Here is a 17,813-nt window from a genome sequence, read left to right as displayed (position 1 = left end):
TGCTATATCAAGTCTAGTAATGGAATGATAGAAAAGTGCTCCAATAAGTTGTTTGTAAGGAGTGAGATCAAGAGGTTCTCCATCATCGATTCTCATTTTGGTGTTGACAAATTCTGGAGTATCCACTCTCTTAGCATCTGTAATTTCAAACCTGAAAACAATATCAAAAGTAAACTTAGATTAAGATAATAAATAACCTTAATGTGAATAAGTAACTTCAGTTCCTAAAAAATATCTCAATAAACCTAAATCAGTCATTTTAAAATAATTTTAAAGAAGCTTTTTAATGTTTTCAACTCTTTGTTTGTCTTCTCTGGTGGTGATCATGTCATCCACATAAAGGAGAATAATAATCCCTACATCATAAATCTTAATAAACAAAGCAATGTCAATGAGACAAGTTATGAATTCAATAGCAATCATAACATGACTAAATCTCTCATACCAGGTTTTTGGTGCCTATTTAATACCATAAAGAGCATTTTCTAAATGGAGCGCCTTACCCTTAGGAATACTTATACCAGATGGCGCTTCCATATAAACCTCTTCAACTAGGTTTTCATTGAGAAGAGCATTTTTGACAACCATTTGAAATATGGATAATTTTCTAATAGAAGCTAAGGCTATCAGTGTCCAGATTGTGGTCATTCTGGCATCTGGAGCAAAAGTTTCTTCGTAATCGATACCATACTCTTGCTAATACCCCTTGGCCACTAATCTGACTTTATATCTTTCAAGAGTTTCGTCACTCTTGGTTTTAATTTTATAAACCCACCTACAGTCTATAGGTTTTTTTCTTGTGAAATATCTTGAATGATCAAATTGTTAGCCCTTTCTAATGCTTTTAATTCTACCTTCATGGCTTCTATCCATTTTGTATGGTTTTTGGCTTGAGTATAGGATGAAGGTTCTACATACAAGTATATTAATGCAATAAATGCCTTATATGTGGGTGAAAAAGATTCGTAGGTCACAAATTTACCAGGAGGTTTAGAGACTCTGGATGACCTTCTGGTTTGTGTTTCAGAATATTTTTTCAATGCACATGGAAGATTGGATTCTCTACATCTTGAGTATTGTAAACTAGTGTCTCTATGGGTTTGCTCTTTATTAATAACATTATGTTTAGAATCAACAATACCTTGACCATCGTCTAGGTCGTATTCATAGTCACATCCATCAGATTTCGAAGTCAAATATATCAAAAAAGAATATTTAGTTACTGGAATAAAGTATGCAAAAGAATCAAGAATGCTAATGCATTCACAATGTCCAACAATGGACTTGGCACAAAGGCACACAAAGAGAAAATCCACTAAGGGATAATACGAAAAGGCCTTACAAGAAGGCTACACATAAAAAGAATAGACTATTTTTATTAAAAGATGAGCTCAAAAGGTCGTACAAGGGGGAGTGCCCCTATTTATACACTCAAGGGACCACAAGGGAGCTCCCAATAGAGTCGTTGGGAGCCCCCAACGGTCACATTTGTGACCGTTGGCCCCCCAATGACTATGGTGGGGTCCCCTGTATGGCTTAAAAAAAACACATAAAAAGAAAAGAAGAAAATAAATACCCCTATCGGGTATTATGTGAAAAGATCATAATACCCCTATTGGGTATTATGGTGTATTTGAAGATATATATATATATATATATATATATATATGTTAACACCCCCCCTCAAACTTTTTGGGGAGATGACGAAAAGTTTGTCAAGGAAAAATAGGAAGCGGGGAGCAGGAAACGCTTTAGTAAAAATGTCTGCAAGCTGATATTTGGATGTGACATATGACAGTGTAACTATCCCACGAAGATACTCATCACGAACATAGTGACAGTCTATTTCTATATGTTTGGTCCGCTCATAGAAGGTGTGATTGCTGACAATATAGATGGCACTTTTGTTGTCATAGTAAAGCTTCGAGGCGTCGAAAATTTTAATTCCCATATCTTGAAGAAGACTTCGAAGACACACAAGTTTCATTGTAGTAGTTGTCATAGCCCGATACTCAGCCTCAGTAGAAGATAACGAGACTTTCTATTATTTCTTGCATCTCCAAGCAATTAGAGAATCTCCTAAAAAGACATAAAAACCAGTAGTTGAGATTCTGTCATTTGGGTTTCCTCCCCAGTCAGCATCAGTATAAGAAAGCAAATTTAACGAAGAGAGTGAGGATAGAAATAGCCCTTTAGTTAGAGTGTTTTTAATGTAGTGAATGATCCAAAGAACGACACTCATATGCATAGTTGTAGGAGCATGCTGAAATTGGCTAGCAGAATGAACAACGTGAACGATGTCTGGTCTGGTGATAGTCAGATAGGTGAAAGATCCAATGAGTTATCTGTAGGGTATAGGATCTTCATCCTCCAACCGTAGTTTAGCATTGATAACCTCTGGAGTCTCCACCTTTTTATCATCTGAAATTCTAGATTTGGAACATATATCTGCAGCAAGCTTCATCTGTGATAATATATACCCCCGAGGAGAGTATGCAACTTCAATGCCAAGAAAATATCTGAGAAAACCTAAATCAGACATATCAAAATTATCTTTTAACATATTTTTGATATTAATAATACAAATTTCATCATTGCCTATGATGATCATATCATCAACATACAGTAAGAGAATTACAATACTATTACTTGCACTTTTGACAAAGAGAGCAGTGTCATTATAACATGAACGAAATCCCAACTTAATCATGATAGCACTGAAGTTATCATACCAAGCCTTAGGGGTTTGTTTAGTTCAACAATAATTCCCGGTGGAAGATCCATATATACTTCTTCATTTAATTTGCTATTAAAAAAGACATTTTTAACATCTAATTGGAATATAGGTCATTTCTTAAATGAGGCTACATCAATTAGGGTTTTGACACTAGTCATTCGAGCTACTGGGGCAAAAGTCTCTTCATAGTCAATGTCATATTCTTGTGAGTATCCCTTAGCTACTAATCTTGCTTTATAGCATTCTAAGGAACCATCACTTTTTGTCTTAACTTTGTAAACCCAACGGCATCCAATAGCTTTTCTATTTGGAGGAAGTTAAACTATTTTCCAAGTTTTAGCCTTTTTTAAAGCATCTAGTTCTACCCTCATTGCTTCAATCCAATGTGATATATTTTTTGCTTGATTATAATGAGAGGGCTCATAGTATGAATGTAAGGCTATTAGACAAGGTCTATAATTAGGTGAGAGATATTCATATGAGACAAACTTATTAGGTGAAATTGATTCTCTAGAGGATCGCCTAAGGGAAGTTTCTTCTAGAGGTTCGTTAAGTCGCGAGAATTTTTCTAAAGCACTAATAGGTTTCTCTTGCTCGCACCGGGTGTAAACATGGAGATTGTTACAATGAGTTGGTGATACTTCAATATTTTGTGTATTTTCTAATATTTTCTGATGACTTAAAAGAGTCATTATTTATATCTTCTAAAAGATCATTTAGAAGCATATATTCAAATTTATTTTATTTGTCTAATATTTCAAATCTGTTTTCTTCTTCTAAAAATGTCACATCTTTTGAGATATATAACTTATTGTTTTTATAGTCAAGGCATCTATAGCCCTTTTTATTTTCACCATATCCTAAAAATACACATTCAATTGCCTTTGGTGATAATTTATCTTTTTTATATAAAAGAACAAAGCATTTACATCCAAAAATACGAAGACGATTCCAAAAATACGAAGACGATTGAAATCGGGTGTCATTTTAAAAAGTTTTTCATAAGGAGAGATGCTATTTAATTTTGAAGACGACATTCGATTGATTGAGTGGAGGTTAACACGACTTCGGCCTAAAAATTTTTTTGGAATATTTTTAAAAATAAGTAATGATCTAGTGGTTTCTAAAATATGCCTATGTTTTCTTTCCGCTAGACCGTTTTGTTGGGGAGTTCTTGGGCATGATCTTTGATGACAAATGTCATATTGTTTTAAATATGTTTGACATTCATTTGATAAGTATTCTCCATCAGAGTCGGATCTAAGAATGGATATGTGACTTTGAAATTGATTTTGAACTTTTGCACAAAATTCTTTAAAAAAGTTAAAAACTTTCGGTTTAAGATTAAGAAAATAGATCCATACATATCTAGTATAATCATCAATAAACGTCATATAGTATGAATAACCACCTTTAGATAGAACCGGAGATGGTCTCCACACATCCGAATGCACCAATTCAAAAGGTCTTGTTGAAATAAAGGTTCTTGTAGGAAATGAAATAGACTTCATTTTTTTAAAAATGCAATCTTTGTAATTGATATTTTTTTCTTTACAAAATTTGTTTCCAAAAAAAAAAGATACATTTTAGAGTAACTTGGATGTCCAAGTCTTTTGTGTCATGTTTCAATATTTTTATCTTGGACATAAGTACAAAAAGAGTTTGTAGGGAGTGTCAAGTGATCTATATAGTAAAAATCTCTCTTTCTATGGCCTTGCCCAATCCGCTTCCCGGACTGGAGATCTTGCACAAAACACCCTTGAGATGAGAAAGGTATTTCACATCCATAGTCGACAATTTGGGAAACAGAGAAAAGGTTGAGGTTTAGTTTATGAACTATTCTTACTTTTGGAACAATTTTTTTTAAAAAAAATTAGGATCTAGAGTTCCAATGCCATTTATTTTGAGAAAAGTTTTATCGGCCGTAGAGACACAAGATATTTTTAAATTGGTGCATACATTGGTTAAAGCACTTTCATGGGGAGTCATGTGAAAAGAAGCTCCAGAATCTAAAATCTAAGAATACGTACCGAGAGGTGACGAAGAGGCAATGGTGGCACCGAAGGTGGAGGAAGTAGCCTTTAAGATTTGTTGGAGAGCCATGAATATTTGTCCAAGTGTATCCTTGAGATCTCCGCTTTTGCCTTCATCTTCTTTAGTGGAGGATTCCTCAACGGAAGCCACCTTAGGCTTGAAAGTCTCATTCAATTTTGGGCATGCGGGTTTGATATGTCCCGGCTCATAACAATTATGACATATAATCATCTTCCTTCCACCATTCTCTTGTTTTCCAAAAGGGAGAGGTTTGTATGGCTTAACATGATTGCCAGGTTTAGATACGGCAAGAACTTCATCCACACTTTTACTCATGCCATGCCGAGTCTCTTCTTGAGTAATTTCAGCAATGACATCCTCTAATGGAGGAAAAGTGGATCTATGAAGGAGTGAAGATCTTACTTGTTCAAATTCGGGATGAAGCCCAAATAAAAATTGAAAAAAATCTTCGTGTTCCATTTGTTTTTGTCTAAGCTCAACATCCTCTATAGCCACCCATTTAGGCTCTAAAAGAGCCAATTCATCCCACAAAGGGTTTAGAGCACTATAGTAATCTTGGATGCTTATATCCCCTTGTTTCGTAGTGCTAACTTTCTTTTGCAAAAAATAGGCTCTTGCAAGATCTTTTTTGGTATACATACCCTTCATAAAAAACCAAGCTTCATTGGCTCAGTGAAATTTGACAATATTTGCACATACCTTGAGTTCAACGTTGTTCATAAACCATGCTAGGATTTTTGCATGGTTGCTTTCCCAATCCTCCATTTGTTGTTGATGGTCTTCAGTTGCTTTGAGGCGAGCGTCTCCCTCAAGAGCTTTTTCTTGACCTCCTTCAATCTTTGTGAGCTTAAGTTGGGGTTTCAGAATGATTCCCCATTACATAACCCTAAAGCTTCTTTCCTTTGAGATTATTTTCCATTGCGGATGCCCACATCATGTAATTTTTTCCATTAAGCTTGAATGATAGGTCAATTTTGGTCTCTATTGCTTTAAAAAGAAGATACATAAAAGAAGTGTTGAGAGAGACAAGATTTCACCTTGGAAGAATCGGATGGCTCTGATACCATGAAATGAAGTATGCGAAAGAATCAAGAATGCAATGCATTCACAATATCCAACAATAGACTTGGCACAAAGACACATAAAGAGGAAATCCACTAAAGGATAATACGAAAAGGCCTTACAAGAAGGCTACACATAAAAAGAATAGACTCTTTTTATTAAAAGAGGAACTCAAAAGGTCTTAGAAAGCACAAGGGGGAGTGCCCCTATTTATACACTCAAGGGACCACAAGGGGGCTCCCAATAGAGTCGTTGGGGGCCCCAACGATTCTATGGTGGGGCCCCTATGTGGCTTAAAAAAAAAGGAAATACATAAAAAAGAAAAGAAGAAAATAAATACCCCTATCGGGTATTATGGTGTATTTGAAGGAATACATATATATATATATATATATATATATATATATATATGTTAACAGTTACTTCCTTGATCTTTTCAAAATTAAAAAAACTTTCTTTTTTCAAGAAAGATACATTTATTGATACATACAATATTTAATTTTTAAAATCAAAACACTTATAGCCTATTTTATTATCTGTATAACTTAAGAAGGCACAAGGAATGACAGGGGAAGAGTTTATCATTTTTGTTGGTGAAGACAAAATATTTGCATCTAAAAACTCTCAATCTTGAGTAATTAGGAGATAATTTAACAAGTTTTTCAATTAGAGTTATGTTTTTCAAAGAAGAAGATGACATTCTGTTAATGAGATAGGTAGTTGTTAGGGCCGCTTTCGCCCAAAACTCTTTTGGAATTTGGTTTGATATTAATAAAGTCCTAGTGGTTTTCATAATATGTCATTTTTGCTCGACAAAACCATTTTGTTGTGGTATGTGTGGACAAAATCTTTGATATGTGATGCCATGTAAATTGAGATAATCTTTAAATTCTTCTGACATAAATTCTCTCCTTGAATTAGTGCAAAAAATGAAAATATCATTTTGAAATTTATTTTTAGCCATTTTGTAAAATGTTTGAAAATATGAAAAAACTTTTTATTTATGTTTAAGGAAGTAAATCCAAGTATGCTTAGAGAAGTCATCAACAAAAATTACATAATATGCATATCTACCTTTTGATATGACCGGTGCGGGACCCCAAACATCTGAATGTATTAACTCTAGTGGTTTAGATGAAACAAAAAGTTCTATCATGAAATAATAATTTTTTCATTTTACCAAGAATATAATCTTTATAAGCAAAATTTTCATAATTATAATTTTTTTTTACACTTGGAAAGGATTGGATTTTGGATATATGAGGATGGCAAAGTCTTTTGTGCCATAAATCCAAATATAATTTTTGAACACTATAACAAAAGGCATTCTTGGGTATTTCCCAAAAATCCATATAGTAGAGTCTTTCTCTATGGCCTTCCTCAATTAACTTCCCTGACAGGCGATCTTATACCTAACAACCATGAGAAGAGAAGGAGATATTACACTCATAATCAGATATTTAAGAGACAGATAAAATATTTAGATTTAGTTTGGGAATATATCTAATTTTTGGAATAGACAATTTTTTAGAATTTTAAAGATTTTCAAAATTTTATATTCCTTTGATTTCAAGAGATGTACCATCAACTGTGAAAACATTTGACATACTTGAGTTATTGTTAAGACATTTGAGCAAACTATTGATATTTGGGTCATATGAAAAGAAGCACCAGAGTTAAGGAGCCAAAGAAAGTTATCGAGATCGGAGAAGGATGAGACAACTGCTCCAGTTGAGGCTTCAGTTGAGGAAGATGCTCAAGATTTTCATTAATTGTGCCATGGACACGAGTGTATCTTGATTAGTTTGATCTTTTGATTCTTGTGACGAACCAACAAATGCAACTTTCTTTTCTTCTCTTATTTTCAATTTAGGACATCGAGGCCTATAGTACCCTGGTTCATGATAATGGTGACAAATGATTTTTCTTTTGTCATAATTATTATTTTGTCTACCAAAATGAGGCGACCTATAAGTGTGCATATAATTTTTCGTTCTACATACGGCTAAAACAGAATCTTTTTTCTTTGAAATATTCTTTTTGCGCCTATTTTCCTCCATAATTAGTTCCTCAATAGTATCAACAATAGAGGAAACTTTTCCTCTATGTAAAAGAGTCGATTTGGTTGTTTCAAATTTCGACCTCAAACCATTTCTAAATTTGTAAAAATGTTTCATATCGAATTATTTTTGGCGAAGCTCGATATCTTCGGGATAATGTCACTTTGGCTCAAGAAAAATAACTCTTTCTAAAGTTCGAACAACTCATTATAATATTCTCTAATGCTTTTATCCTTTTGAGTTAAAGTCTGAATTTTATTTTGTAAATTGCACATGTACAATATCTTTAAGGGAATACATATTTCTAAGGTACTCTCAAGCCTTATTGACATGCTTGAATTTGGCAAGACTAGAGCATTTTTTTATGTCTACGCTATTAATTAGCCAAGACATGATTTTGGCATGCCCCATCCTCCATTCTTTTCACTTTTTCTCAAAAGTGGCTAATGTCTTATTTTTCTCTCTTTTTGTGAGAAGAACCTCTTTTATCATTTTCATTTTTTGTGGGAATTAGTTTTGGTTCTGAATCGAAACCATCTACTATTCCCCGCAACCCTTTTTCTCAAATGTGATGCTTCATGATTTAAGCCCACATCAAATGATTGGTATCATTTAATTTTACGGGCATGATGGCGACTTTATCATTATCATTCATTTTTACAAGGGTAACGAAGAGAGAGAGGTGGTAAGAGAAGAAAAAAAAGGAAAAATAAAAAAATATGAGAAAAGAGAAGAGGACAACGATCTTTGTGTGGCCAACGATCCTCCAAAAGTCTTCTTCCTTCAACTATGATGACCTAAAAAGCACTTAAACTATGAACAAGAAGCTGAGTCAATTTTTGCTAGAGAGGCACGAAAAATGGGATGGCAACTCTTTAAGAACTAGAAGCTTCTGAGCTCTAATACCATGTAATGAAATGAGGATCTTCCACGAAAGCACAAATGCTTGCAATATGTGTCTATTGAAGACACTACAATCATAACCCACAAAAAGGCATAAATAGAAGAACACAAAAGATAAAATAATAAACTTTATTTCTTTCACATGAAATGCTTAAAAAATATTATTACAAAGGAGAGGGGATCACCCCTATTTATACACAAGGAGAGAGTGGGAGAGGAATTCTTAGGGTATGTTTGATCGTTTGTCCAGGGTTGGATGAAATGAATAAAAAGAATGGAGCAGAACATTGGTTCTGTTCGTTCCGTAACAATTGTTCCAAGTTCAATGTTTGTTTGGATCGTACTCAGATGCTATGTTCCAAATGTCCGTTGTTTGATGACGATGTGCGGACAACTTGGACAATCATGGATAATGGGTCAAATTACTTCATTTTGGATCGTATGACCCGATTCATCCACCATTTTATATATTTTAAAGCTTATTATGGTTTTTGACTGGATATGGATCCAATTATGAAATTATATCTAAAATCATGAATTTTTGCCCCGAATATGGATTTGGAATTGAATTTTTGCCCTAAATATGGATTTTTGCTCTGAATATGGATCTCGAATGAGATTTTTCCCCCGAATATGGATTTTTGCTCTGAATATGGATTTCAAATTGGATTTTTGTCCCGAATATGGATCTTGAATTCAATTTTTGCCCCGAATATGGATCTTGAATTCAATATTTGCCCTGAATATGAATTTTTGCATCGAATATGGATCTCAAATTGGATTTTTGCCCCAAATATGAATCTCGAATTGGATTTTTGTTCCGAATATGAATATCTAATTGGATTTTGCCCCAAATATGGATATCAATTTGGTTTTGTACCTCGAATATGATTTTCAAATTGGTTTATAGCAGCACAAGATTGTTATCAACTACATTTAGTCTTCATCAGAATCCCATTTCATGATCAATTCCATTAACATAACCATCATAAATTCAACAAATTCATAAAATTCAGTTCATATCACTTCAATTCTCTTCCCAAGCAAACCGAAAAATCAAGTGCTCATAACCAGCATCCGTCAAAGGAGCAACTTGATGCATGATGATAGTTCTAGTGCTCGGAATAAACCCGAGAATTTTCAGATAGGGTAATATTACAATAAATTGGGCATTGGGAAGCATCCTTGATGTTTATAAGGATCCAGTTTTCTTATTAAAACATGCACAAATTAGAAGACCAAGTGATGGTATCAAAGTAGCCAGATGACCAAAAACAGTAATACCACTAATTTCATGTGGGTGTTGATGGCATTATCGGGTTGATTGCAGAAAACTCAGATATGATATCACTATAAGAAAGAAAATTGTCCCAATAGTTTTCATGCTCTGAATTTGGAGGCCATTAATTGTATTTTGCATTTAACAAGTATTATCATACACAGGGGTCAAATAAGATTTCGGATTTGAATCCAATTGGTGAGAGCATTCCTCAGCTTGATTACTGAAAACATCATTGACAAAATGGCTGCACTAAATGATGCACGGTAAACGAATGAACAAAAAGTTAAGAAAGTAAGCCAGCAGCATCAATGCATAAAAGGAAGCAACCAACACAACCATCCAAGGAACTAGCATAACTTGTACTTGTGAAATCTTGTCCCTGTGGATGACCATGCTAATTCGACCAGCCCAAACTCCAATATCAAAATATGAAAGTAGAAATATAAATCTCACTATCAAGGAAGATTGCCAAACTATTGAAAAACCTACTAAATGTCTTAACATATCAATCACAATTGCAAAATAAAAATATCCAAATATTCAAGGAGATATACAGAAAGACACATGATAGTCTTCTGCATAGTACAAAAGATGACTGGAATATACATAAAGTGTTTGAATAATCACGATGACTGTAATATCTGTATCAAATCAAATTTGAAAAGCCTTGCAGGAAACAAAAGTAGCAAATATTGACATGGTTGGAAGGATGGAATAATCCAAATCAAAGATAGAGAAAAATCACAAGAGGTCAAGAAAATAGCTTATTCTAAATAAAAAAACGACAATGCCAAATGAGAGACAAAGGGAAAGAAGACGAAGACAAATGATGAAGGGAATATAGTGCAGAAACGAGGGGAGTCCTACAGAAACGCAGAATAACAAGTGAAACATGACAGGAAAAATTGCAACAAGGATTTTCCAGAAATTTTCTCAAGTTTGGAATACTTGTAAACTGAATTTCAAATCATTTCCCCAGAATCATCCAATTATTTGGAGATTAGAGCATTCCCTTTAACCAACTACATCCGGAGTAAGTCTTCAAATACTTCTGATCAACTAGGCTTGTTACGATCAAGTCCAAACAATGCAAGTTGTTTTGACTTGATCTAACATCAAAGATGTGTTCAACATGGTCGATTTGTTAAGGATTGACTCTTAAATTATATATTTTAATGAAAAATATGTTTTTTTCATTTGAAATATATATGTGGCATGGACTAGTTGTTACAATGACCTCGATACAGAGCATATGATGATCACTAAGAGCAAGCAAGTTTTTTATGTGCTCACTTCTCATAAAGCAAAGTTTAAAATGGGATCTCCATAATCCACAAGCTTGATCTCCATTGTTCCTTGCCTCCCTCCCTTTTCTTGCACTGCTCTTAACACAATCTCTTTGTTTGATTCACAGCTTGGTTCGTAGTCCGATGAGTAATGGCGCAAAGGATGAATTTTGTCCTGGTGGTGATGGTGCTTTTGATGTTCGGGTTCCCAGTTGTTGTAATAAGGTCGATCATGGCCATTTCGAATATGATAAGTCTTCCCAATTTCCTTGAACATGTTCTGCCATTTCGAATATGATGAGTCTTCTCAATTTTCTTAAACATGTGTTGCACAGAGACTATGGTTCAAGTGATTTTCCAGAGAAGAACCAGAAGTTATGCATAGAGACTAAACAACTCTCAGTGATTACATATAGGGAGGTTCTTGGACGTATACCAGTGAATTTTCTTAGATACTAGGATCAATTTGGTGCAAATGGAATAGGGTACTCTCATTCTATAGTGAAACTATGGTTCCAACCAGTGTTGTGAAAAGCGTTGAGGCGTAGCGAGGTGCTCCACCAAAAACCGAGGCGAGGCTCTAGGCATAAAGTGTAAGCTTCAATTTTTTTTTTGAAAACTTTAAAAAAATTATAAAAAATATCTAAAAATACAAATAAATAAACATGTGCTTTATTGATGAAATAACAACCAATAAGAAATAGAAAATCTCAAATAAATAATAAAAAATATGAGATTAATATATAAAAGTAACTAAAAACTAATTACATAACTGAAAAATATATGAGATTAACCAACAAAAGTTAAAATATATTAAGAAACTGATTACATAACTGAAATAACTGAAAAATATATGAGATTAACCTACAAAAGTTAAAATATATGAGATTATTCTAAAAAATATGAGATTAACATATAAAAGTAACTAAAAAACTGATTACATAACTTAAAAATATATAAGATTAAACAACAAAAGTTAAAATATACTAAGAAACTGATTACATAACTGAAATAACTGGAAAATCTATGAGATTAACCTAAAAAAGATAAAATATATGAGATTATTCTAAAAAATATGAGATTAACATATAAAAGTAACTAAAAAACTGATTACATAACTGGAAAATATATGAGATTAACCAACAAAAGTTAAAATATACTAAAAAATTGATTACATAACTGAAATAACTGGAAAATATATGAGATTAACCTACAAAAGTTAAAATATATGAGATTATTCTAAAAAATATGAGATCAACATATAAAAGTAACTAAAAAACTAATTACATAACTAGAAAATATATGAAATTAACCAACAAAAGTTAAAATATACTAAGAAACTGATTACATAACTAAAATAACTAAAAAATATATGATTAACCTACAAAAGTTAAAATATATGAGATTATTCTAAAAAATATAAGATTAACATATAAAAGTAACTAAAAAACTGATTACATAACTGAAAAATATATGAGATTAACCAACAAATTTTAAAATATACTAAGAAAATGATTACATAACTAAAATAACTGGAAAATAAATGAGATTAACCTACAAAAATCTTGTTGATTATGTCTTAGAAATCTTGTTGTACAAATACTAATAATAATAATAATAAACTTTTTTTTTGCCTCACGCCTTAGGCTTGCGCCTTGAGGCATAGAGGGCCACGCCTTTTGTGACTCAAGGCGTGTTTTTGATAATGCACTTATACTTATTTCATAAACTACCCAACAAGGATTGGCATCACTTATCTTAATACACTTGCATGATTATTCAGAACATTCAAAGACAATGTTCTACTAACAGAACATACATGGGAAGAAAACTAGAGAATTCAGTAACATCAATAATCTTTGCTTCTGTTCTTAGCAAAATGCACTGAAAGTGATATAGAACAATTATTTTATTTCTTTCTATCAAAATTTAACCAAAATCTAATGTATGCGACAACAAAACAGTTTTAGTCATTGTTCCTTTTATGCATTGGTGGCTATAACAAAAGAAAAAGGATGGCATTTCACCCACTTCCAAAAGCCCAAAACCGCTAGCCATTTGACTCAGGACAGCCCTTCAAAAAACCACAATACAGCCACCCCATATCTGATAACTAAGAAGGGTCCAACTGCATCCGACCAAGAGGGTGGCTGAAAAATAAGGTGGGAAGGTGCTAATTGACATGCATGGCACTTAATCCACCACCCCATCATTGTAAAACCAACAGAGGGTCTTAGAAAATAAAAAAGCTTTTCCTGGCTACTGAACATGATCGCAACCATTCCGGCCATGTGGGTCGCCAGAAAAAGTGGTGTTCAGGTGTCGTCCGTTCAACGATGGTACCCCAAGACCGTTTTCCACTCTATGTGGCCGATAGTGGTCTGGTAGAGTCATGATGCCGCTTCAGTCCTCTCATGTTTTCCTCCACCCAACCAAATGAGGCGTGGAAGAAACAAGGAAACAAGGAAGAGAAAAAGATGACCGGAAGTTTGCCTACCTTGGTCGGTCCTCCCCCCCTCCGCTAACTCTACCAAAGGCGATCCCGCTGCACATGAAAGAGAGAGAGAGAGAGTTGGGCGAGAGAGAGCGGCACGCCCGTCGAGGCATTGTTTTTCTTACTTTGTTCCTCCGGTCTCCGTTCTTGTTATAATGGGGGAGGGGGTGGAACAAAAATATCACCAGAATATGGACGCGGCGAATGACGATCCGCGCATCCACCATGTCCTATGTTTCTTAAAAAATATGTAATTTTGAGACTTTTGGTTCCGCATGATGCATGGGACCAGCCATCAAACATACCCTTAAGGAGCTCTCATACAGAGTCGTTGGACTAGCTCCAACGGCTATACCAACTAGTCAAGATCTAGTTGGATCTTGACTAGTTTAAAGTCTAGTTCAAATTGAACTAGACAAAAATAAAAACACATAAAGAAAAGAAAAATAAATAAATATAAATATTACATATATTATATTATTATATTATTATATTATATATAGTTACATTTATATTTTTAACACTTTTATTTATTTATAACAAAAATTATAATAAACAACGAAAAATAAAACATCATTACCTATAAAAATTATTTAAAATAAGCATGAATCAAAACCACTTATTTATAAATGCATCAGTGGGGGATAGGGAATCTTTTACTTTATTTTCCATTAAACAATTTTTTGTTTCAGGGTGACTTATTTCCAGACAAATGCAATGATGAATTGGTAGTAGGAAATTGTCATCTGATTATGGCAGAATTTGCCCATAATTGGGGCTAGTTGGCATGAGATTAGTCTGGAAGAAGATTCCACTTATAATAAGATAACTTTTTAGTCATTGATAACCTTGTGACGAATAGAGGGAAAGGGTGTATTTTATTTATAGCCCATTTTAAAAGTACTGCCCAAGCATGTATTGTACATACTCCAGGGACACTATTCATCTTATATAAATGCATGAGACATTCCTAATGAAGAAAGAATAAGGGAAGTCTCCTTTTCAATGTTGGTTGCTTTCTGTTTTCCTTTATCTCGTTTCTTGTTTCTATTCACCTTGTAGTAGAATATTGTTGAGTCTCTCATAGGAAAATCCTAGCCTGTATTGGTGCTATCCACTCTTTAAGTACTCATCAATGCATGATAATGTGTTCATTCTTAATACATAAAATCATGCATTTTAGCATCTTTTAATGATTTACATTTCATGCTTATGATGTTTCAAGATTAAAGAAGTCATGGTTCGAATTTCATGTGATTCAGAGTTAAAACGAAGAAGTTATGGTTCTTTTACGGTTTTATAGTGAATCCCTTCAGACCTTGATCCAGACCAAATCATATTAATTGGATCATGAATCCAATTCAAACATGATCATCAAACATCCAAAACCCAAATCCAATCTTTAAACATTTAAAAACCTCCTTTGAATTGGCGCCAACCTTATTCTTGCAATTTTTTCTTTTAGTTAGGTTTTATTTTGGAAATAAGAAGAAAGTAGGTAGTTAATTTTTAAATTATTTTTTACCTAGTTTTTACTATAAATAGAACTCATTGGGGGGCATGAAAAGAATCTTCAGTCCCTTTCACGTCAGCCCCTCTCTTCTCCCTTTTCCCCTTCTTTGTATTTCATGCAATTCTTTTTTGCTCCTTCTCTCTCTCTCTCTTCTCTTCTCCAATCTTCTTCTTCTCTTTCTTCTTTTTCTCTAGCAAGTGAGATATGCATGGAAGCCCAATCAGAGGAGGGTTGGAGATCTACAACACATTGAAGATTAATCATCGAATCTGCGGGTCTTGCAAATTCAGTGAGTCTTCTTTACCCCATTCTCCTTCCCACACATAAAAATGTGTGTTCCCCACTTTCGATTTTCTTTTCTCTTCACCAATTTAATGTTTTTTCACTTGATTGAATTGTTGTTTTTCTTCCTTTAAGTTGTTGTAATTGAAATTGGAAAAATTAAAACTCAAGAGGATAGATCGGCTACTTGAATTGACTAAATCCTATGGCTGATCAATCTTCTTGAGAATAGATTAGTTGTTTCTTCAATTTTATCATAATTGTATTTTTTATTGTGTTTAAATTAGATTAAATCAGATCCAATTGATGGATTTGTGTCTAATCTAATTTTTCCTCTTCTAACTAAAAACGCAAAAAGAAGATGTGGATCTATGCTTAATTGGCCTAAATTCAATACATTTGATCAATTCATCTCATAGCATAGATTTAATTTAGGCAATTTTAATTCATGTTTCTTTAATTAAATTTTGCAATTAGATCATTGAAGAATTAGATCTCATTCCCTGAATTTTGAAATATTCATTCTTTGATCTAATTCAATAGATTAAAGTATGAAAATCAGAATTCTGGAATTTCATTTTTTTTATTATCTCTCGTTTTTTTTTAGTATAAATAGAGTTTTCGGAATCCAAATCAAGTTCCGTAAATTGGATCTGATTTTTTCTTGAATCATCTTTCTCTATGCAAAAAATCAGCAAGATCGGATTTCGTTTCATGGTCCATTCTGAACTTTTCTGGTGACATATTCCGACAACTCTGTTTTCTGCACTTATTTTATGTGTTTTTTTCGCATTTTGTTTTTGATAGATCTGAAGCTTCCGGACTCTGAATCCAAATCCGTAAAATGGATTGAACTCCTGAACAAGTCTAGTTTCTTCTATGTAATTTTTGTTTAGTTTCAATCTCTTTTATTATATTAAATCTGTCAGATACGAGAAGTTGTCAGAAAGTTTGACAGTAATTTTCTGTTTTTTGAAATTGCTATTCATTTAGTAATGACCATAGTTTTACACAGAATTTTTCAATTTCATAAATTGGATTCTCTTCCTACATGTGTTGAGATCATATCTAAAAATGTTTAGAAGGATCTAAATCCAATTGCTATATGTTTCTGCTAAATTACAGAAACCTGTCTTGACAGAAAATTTTGTGATAGTCAATGATAGAACTGTAATTTCGTGTACCAACTCTAATTAGTGTAAATTTTGCATTTTGTTATTTATGTTAAGTGTTTTTACAGAAGGGTGCCAATTGTTGAGTTCAATGTGCTAAAGTGAAGTGGATTTGAGTCTCATTTTTATATTTTTTTTAGTATTTCCATTTCTAGTGAATTAGGTCCTTTTGGCCACATTAAAGCCTTGTAAATAATTTCATTTCAGTTCATTGAGTTGTAATAATTCTTTAATATTTCATTGTTGAACTTTTAAATTCTTTTTAATTTTTCTTTTAAAGCAATAAAAATCACATTGAGTGAAATACAAAGTTTATCAAATCCGTTCCTCGAGTTCGACCTGGTTCTCACTACTTATGAGAGTTGGATTTTTAGTATTTGGTGGCTGACTTTCACAAATTAATTTTATCAAAATACATCTTTAAAAATATATTTCTAAATAGGGCAACATAAGATTCATAACAGTAACTTAATTTTTTTTTAAACCAGTCTACACAGGACAACAATAGATTCATAGAACTAAATTATTATTTTTTCTTTAATCAATCCACACATGACAACAATAGATTCATAGCAATAAATTACATTTTTTTCCTTCAATCAGTCCACACATGACAACAATAGATTCATAGCAGTAAAGTAATTTTTTTTTCTTTAATAAGTCCACACAGGACATCATTAGATTCATAACAACAACTTAAATTTTTTTATCAGATCATAACACATGACAACAATATATTCACAATAGAAAACATTTTTCTCAATCAGCCATCCCTAACTTTATAGACCATATCAATAAAAAAATTTATTTTTTTCCCAAAACAAACAAACAAACAAGACATCATCATATCATAATACATTTTTCTCAATCAACCATCCCTAACGTGCATATATCATGCCACTAAACGCGAGGAGGAGTCGAGAACCTACCTTAGAATGCAATTTTTTGATATGTATAAGTCCCAAAC

This window comes from Nuphar pumila, chromosome 9, assembly GCF_984573655.1.
Source record: "Nuphar pumila chromosome 9, dmNupPumi1.hap1.1, whole genome shotgun sequence".
Taxonomy (NCBI): domain Eukaryota; kingdom Viridiplantae; phylum Streptophyta; class Magnoliopsida; order Nymphaeales; family Nymphaeaceae; genus Nuphar; species Nuphar pumila.
Note: the sequence above shows the minus strand (reverse complement) of the source record.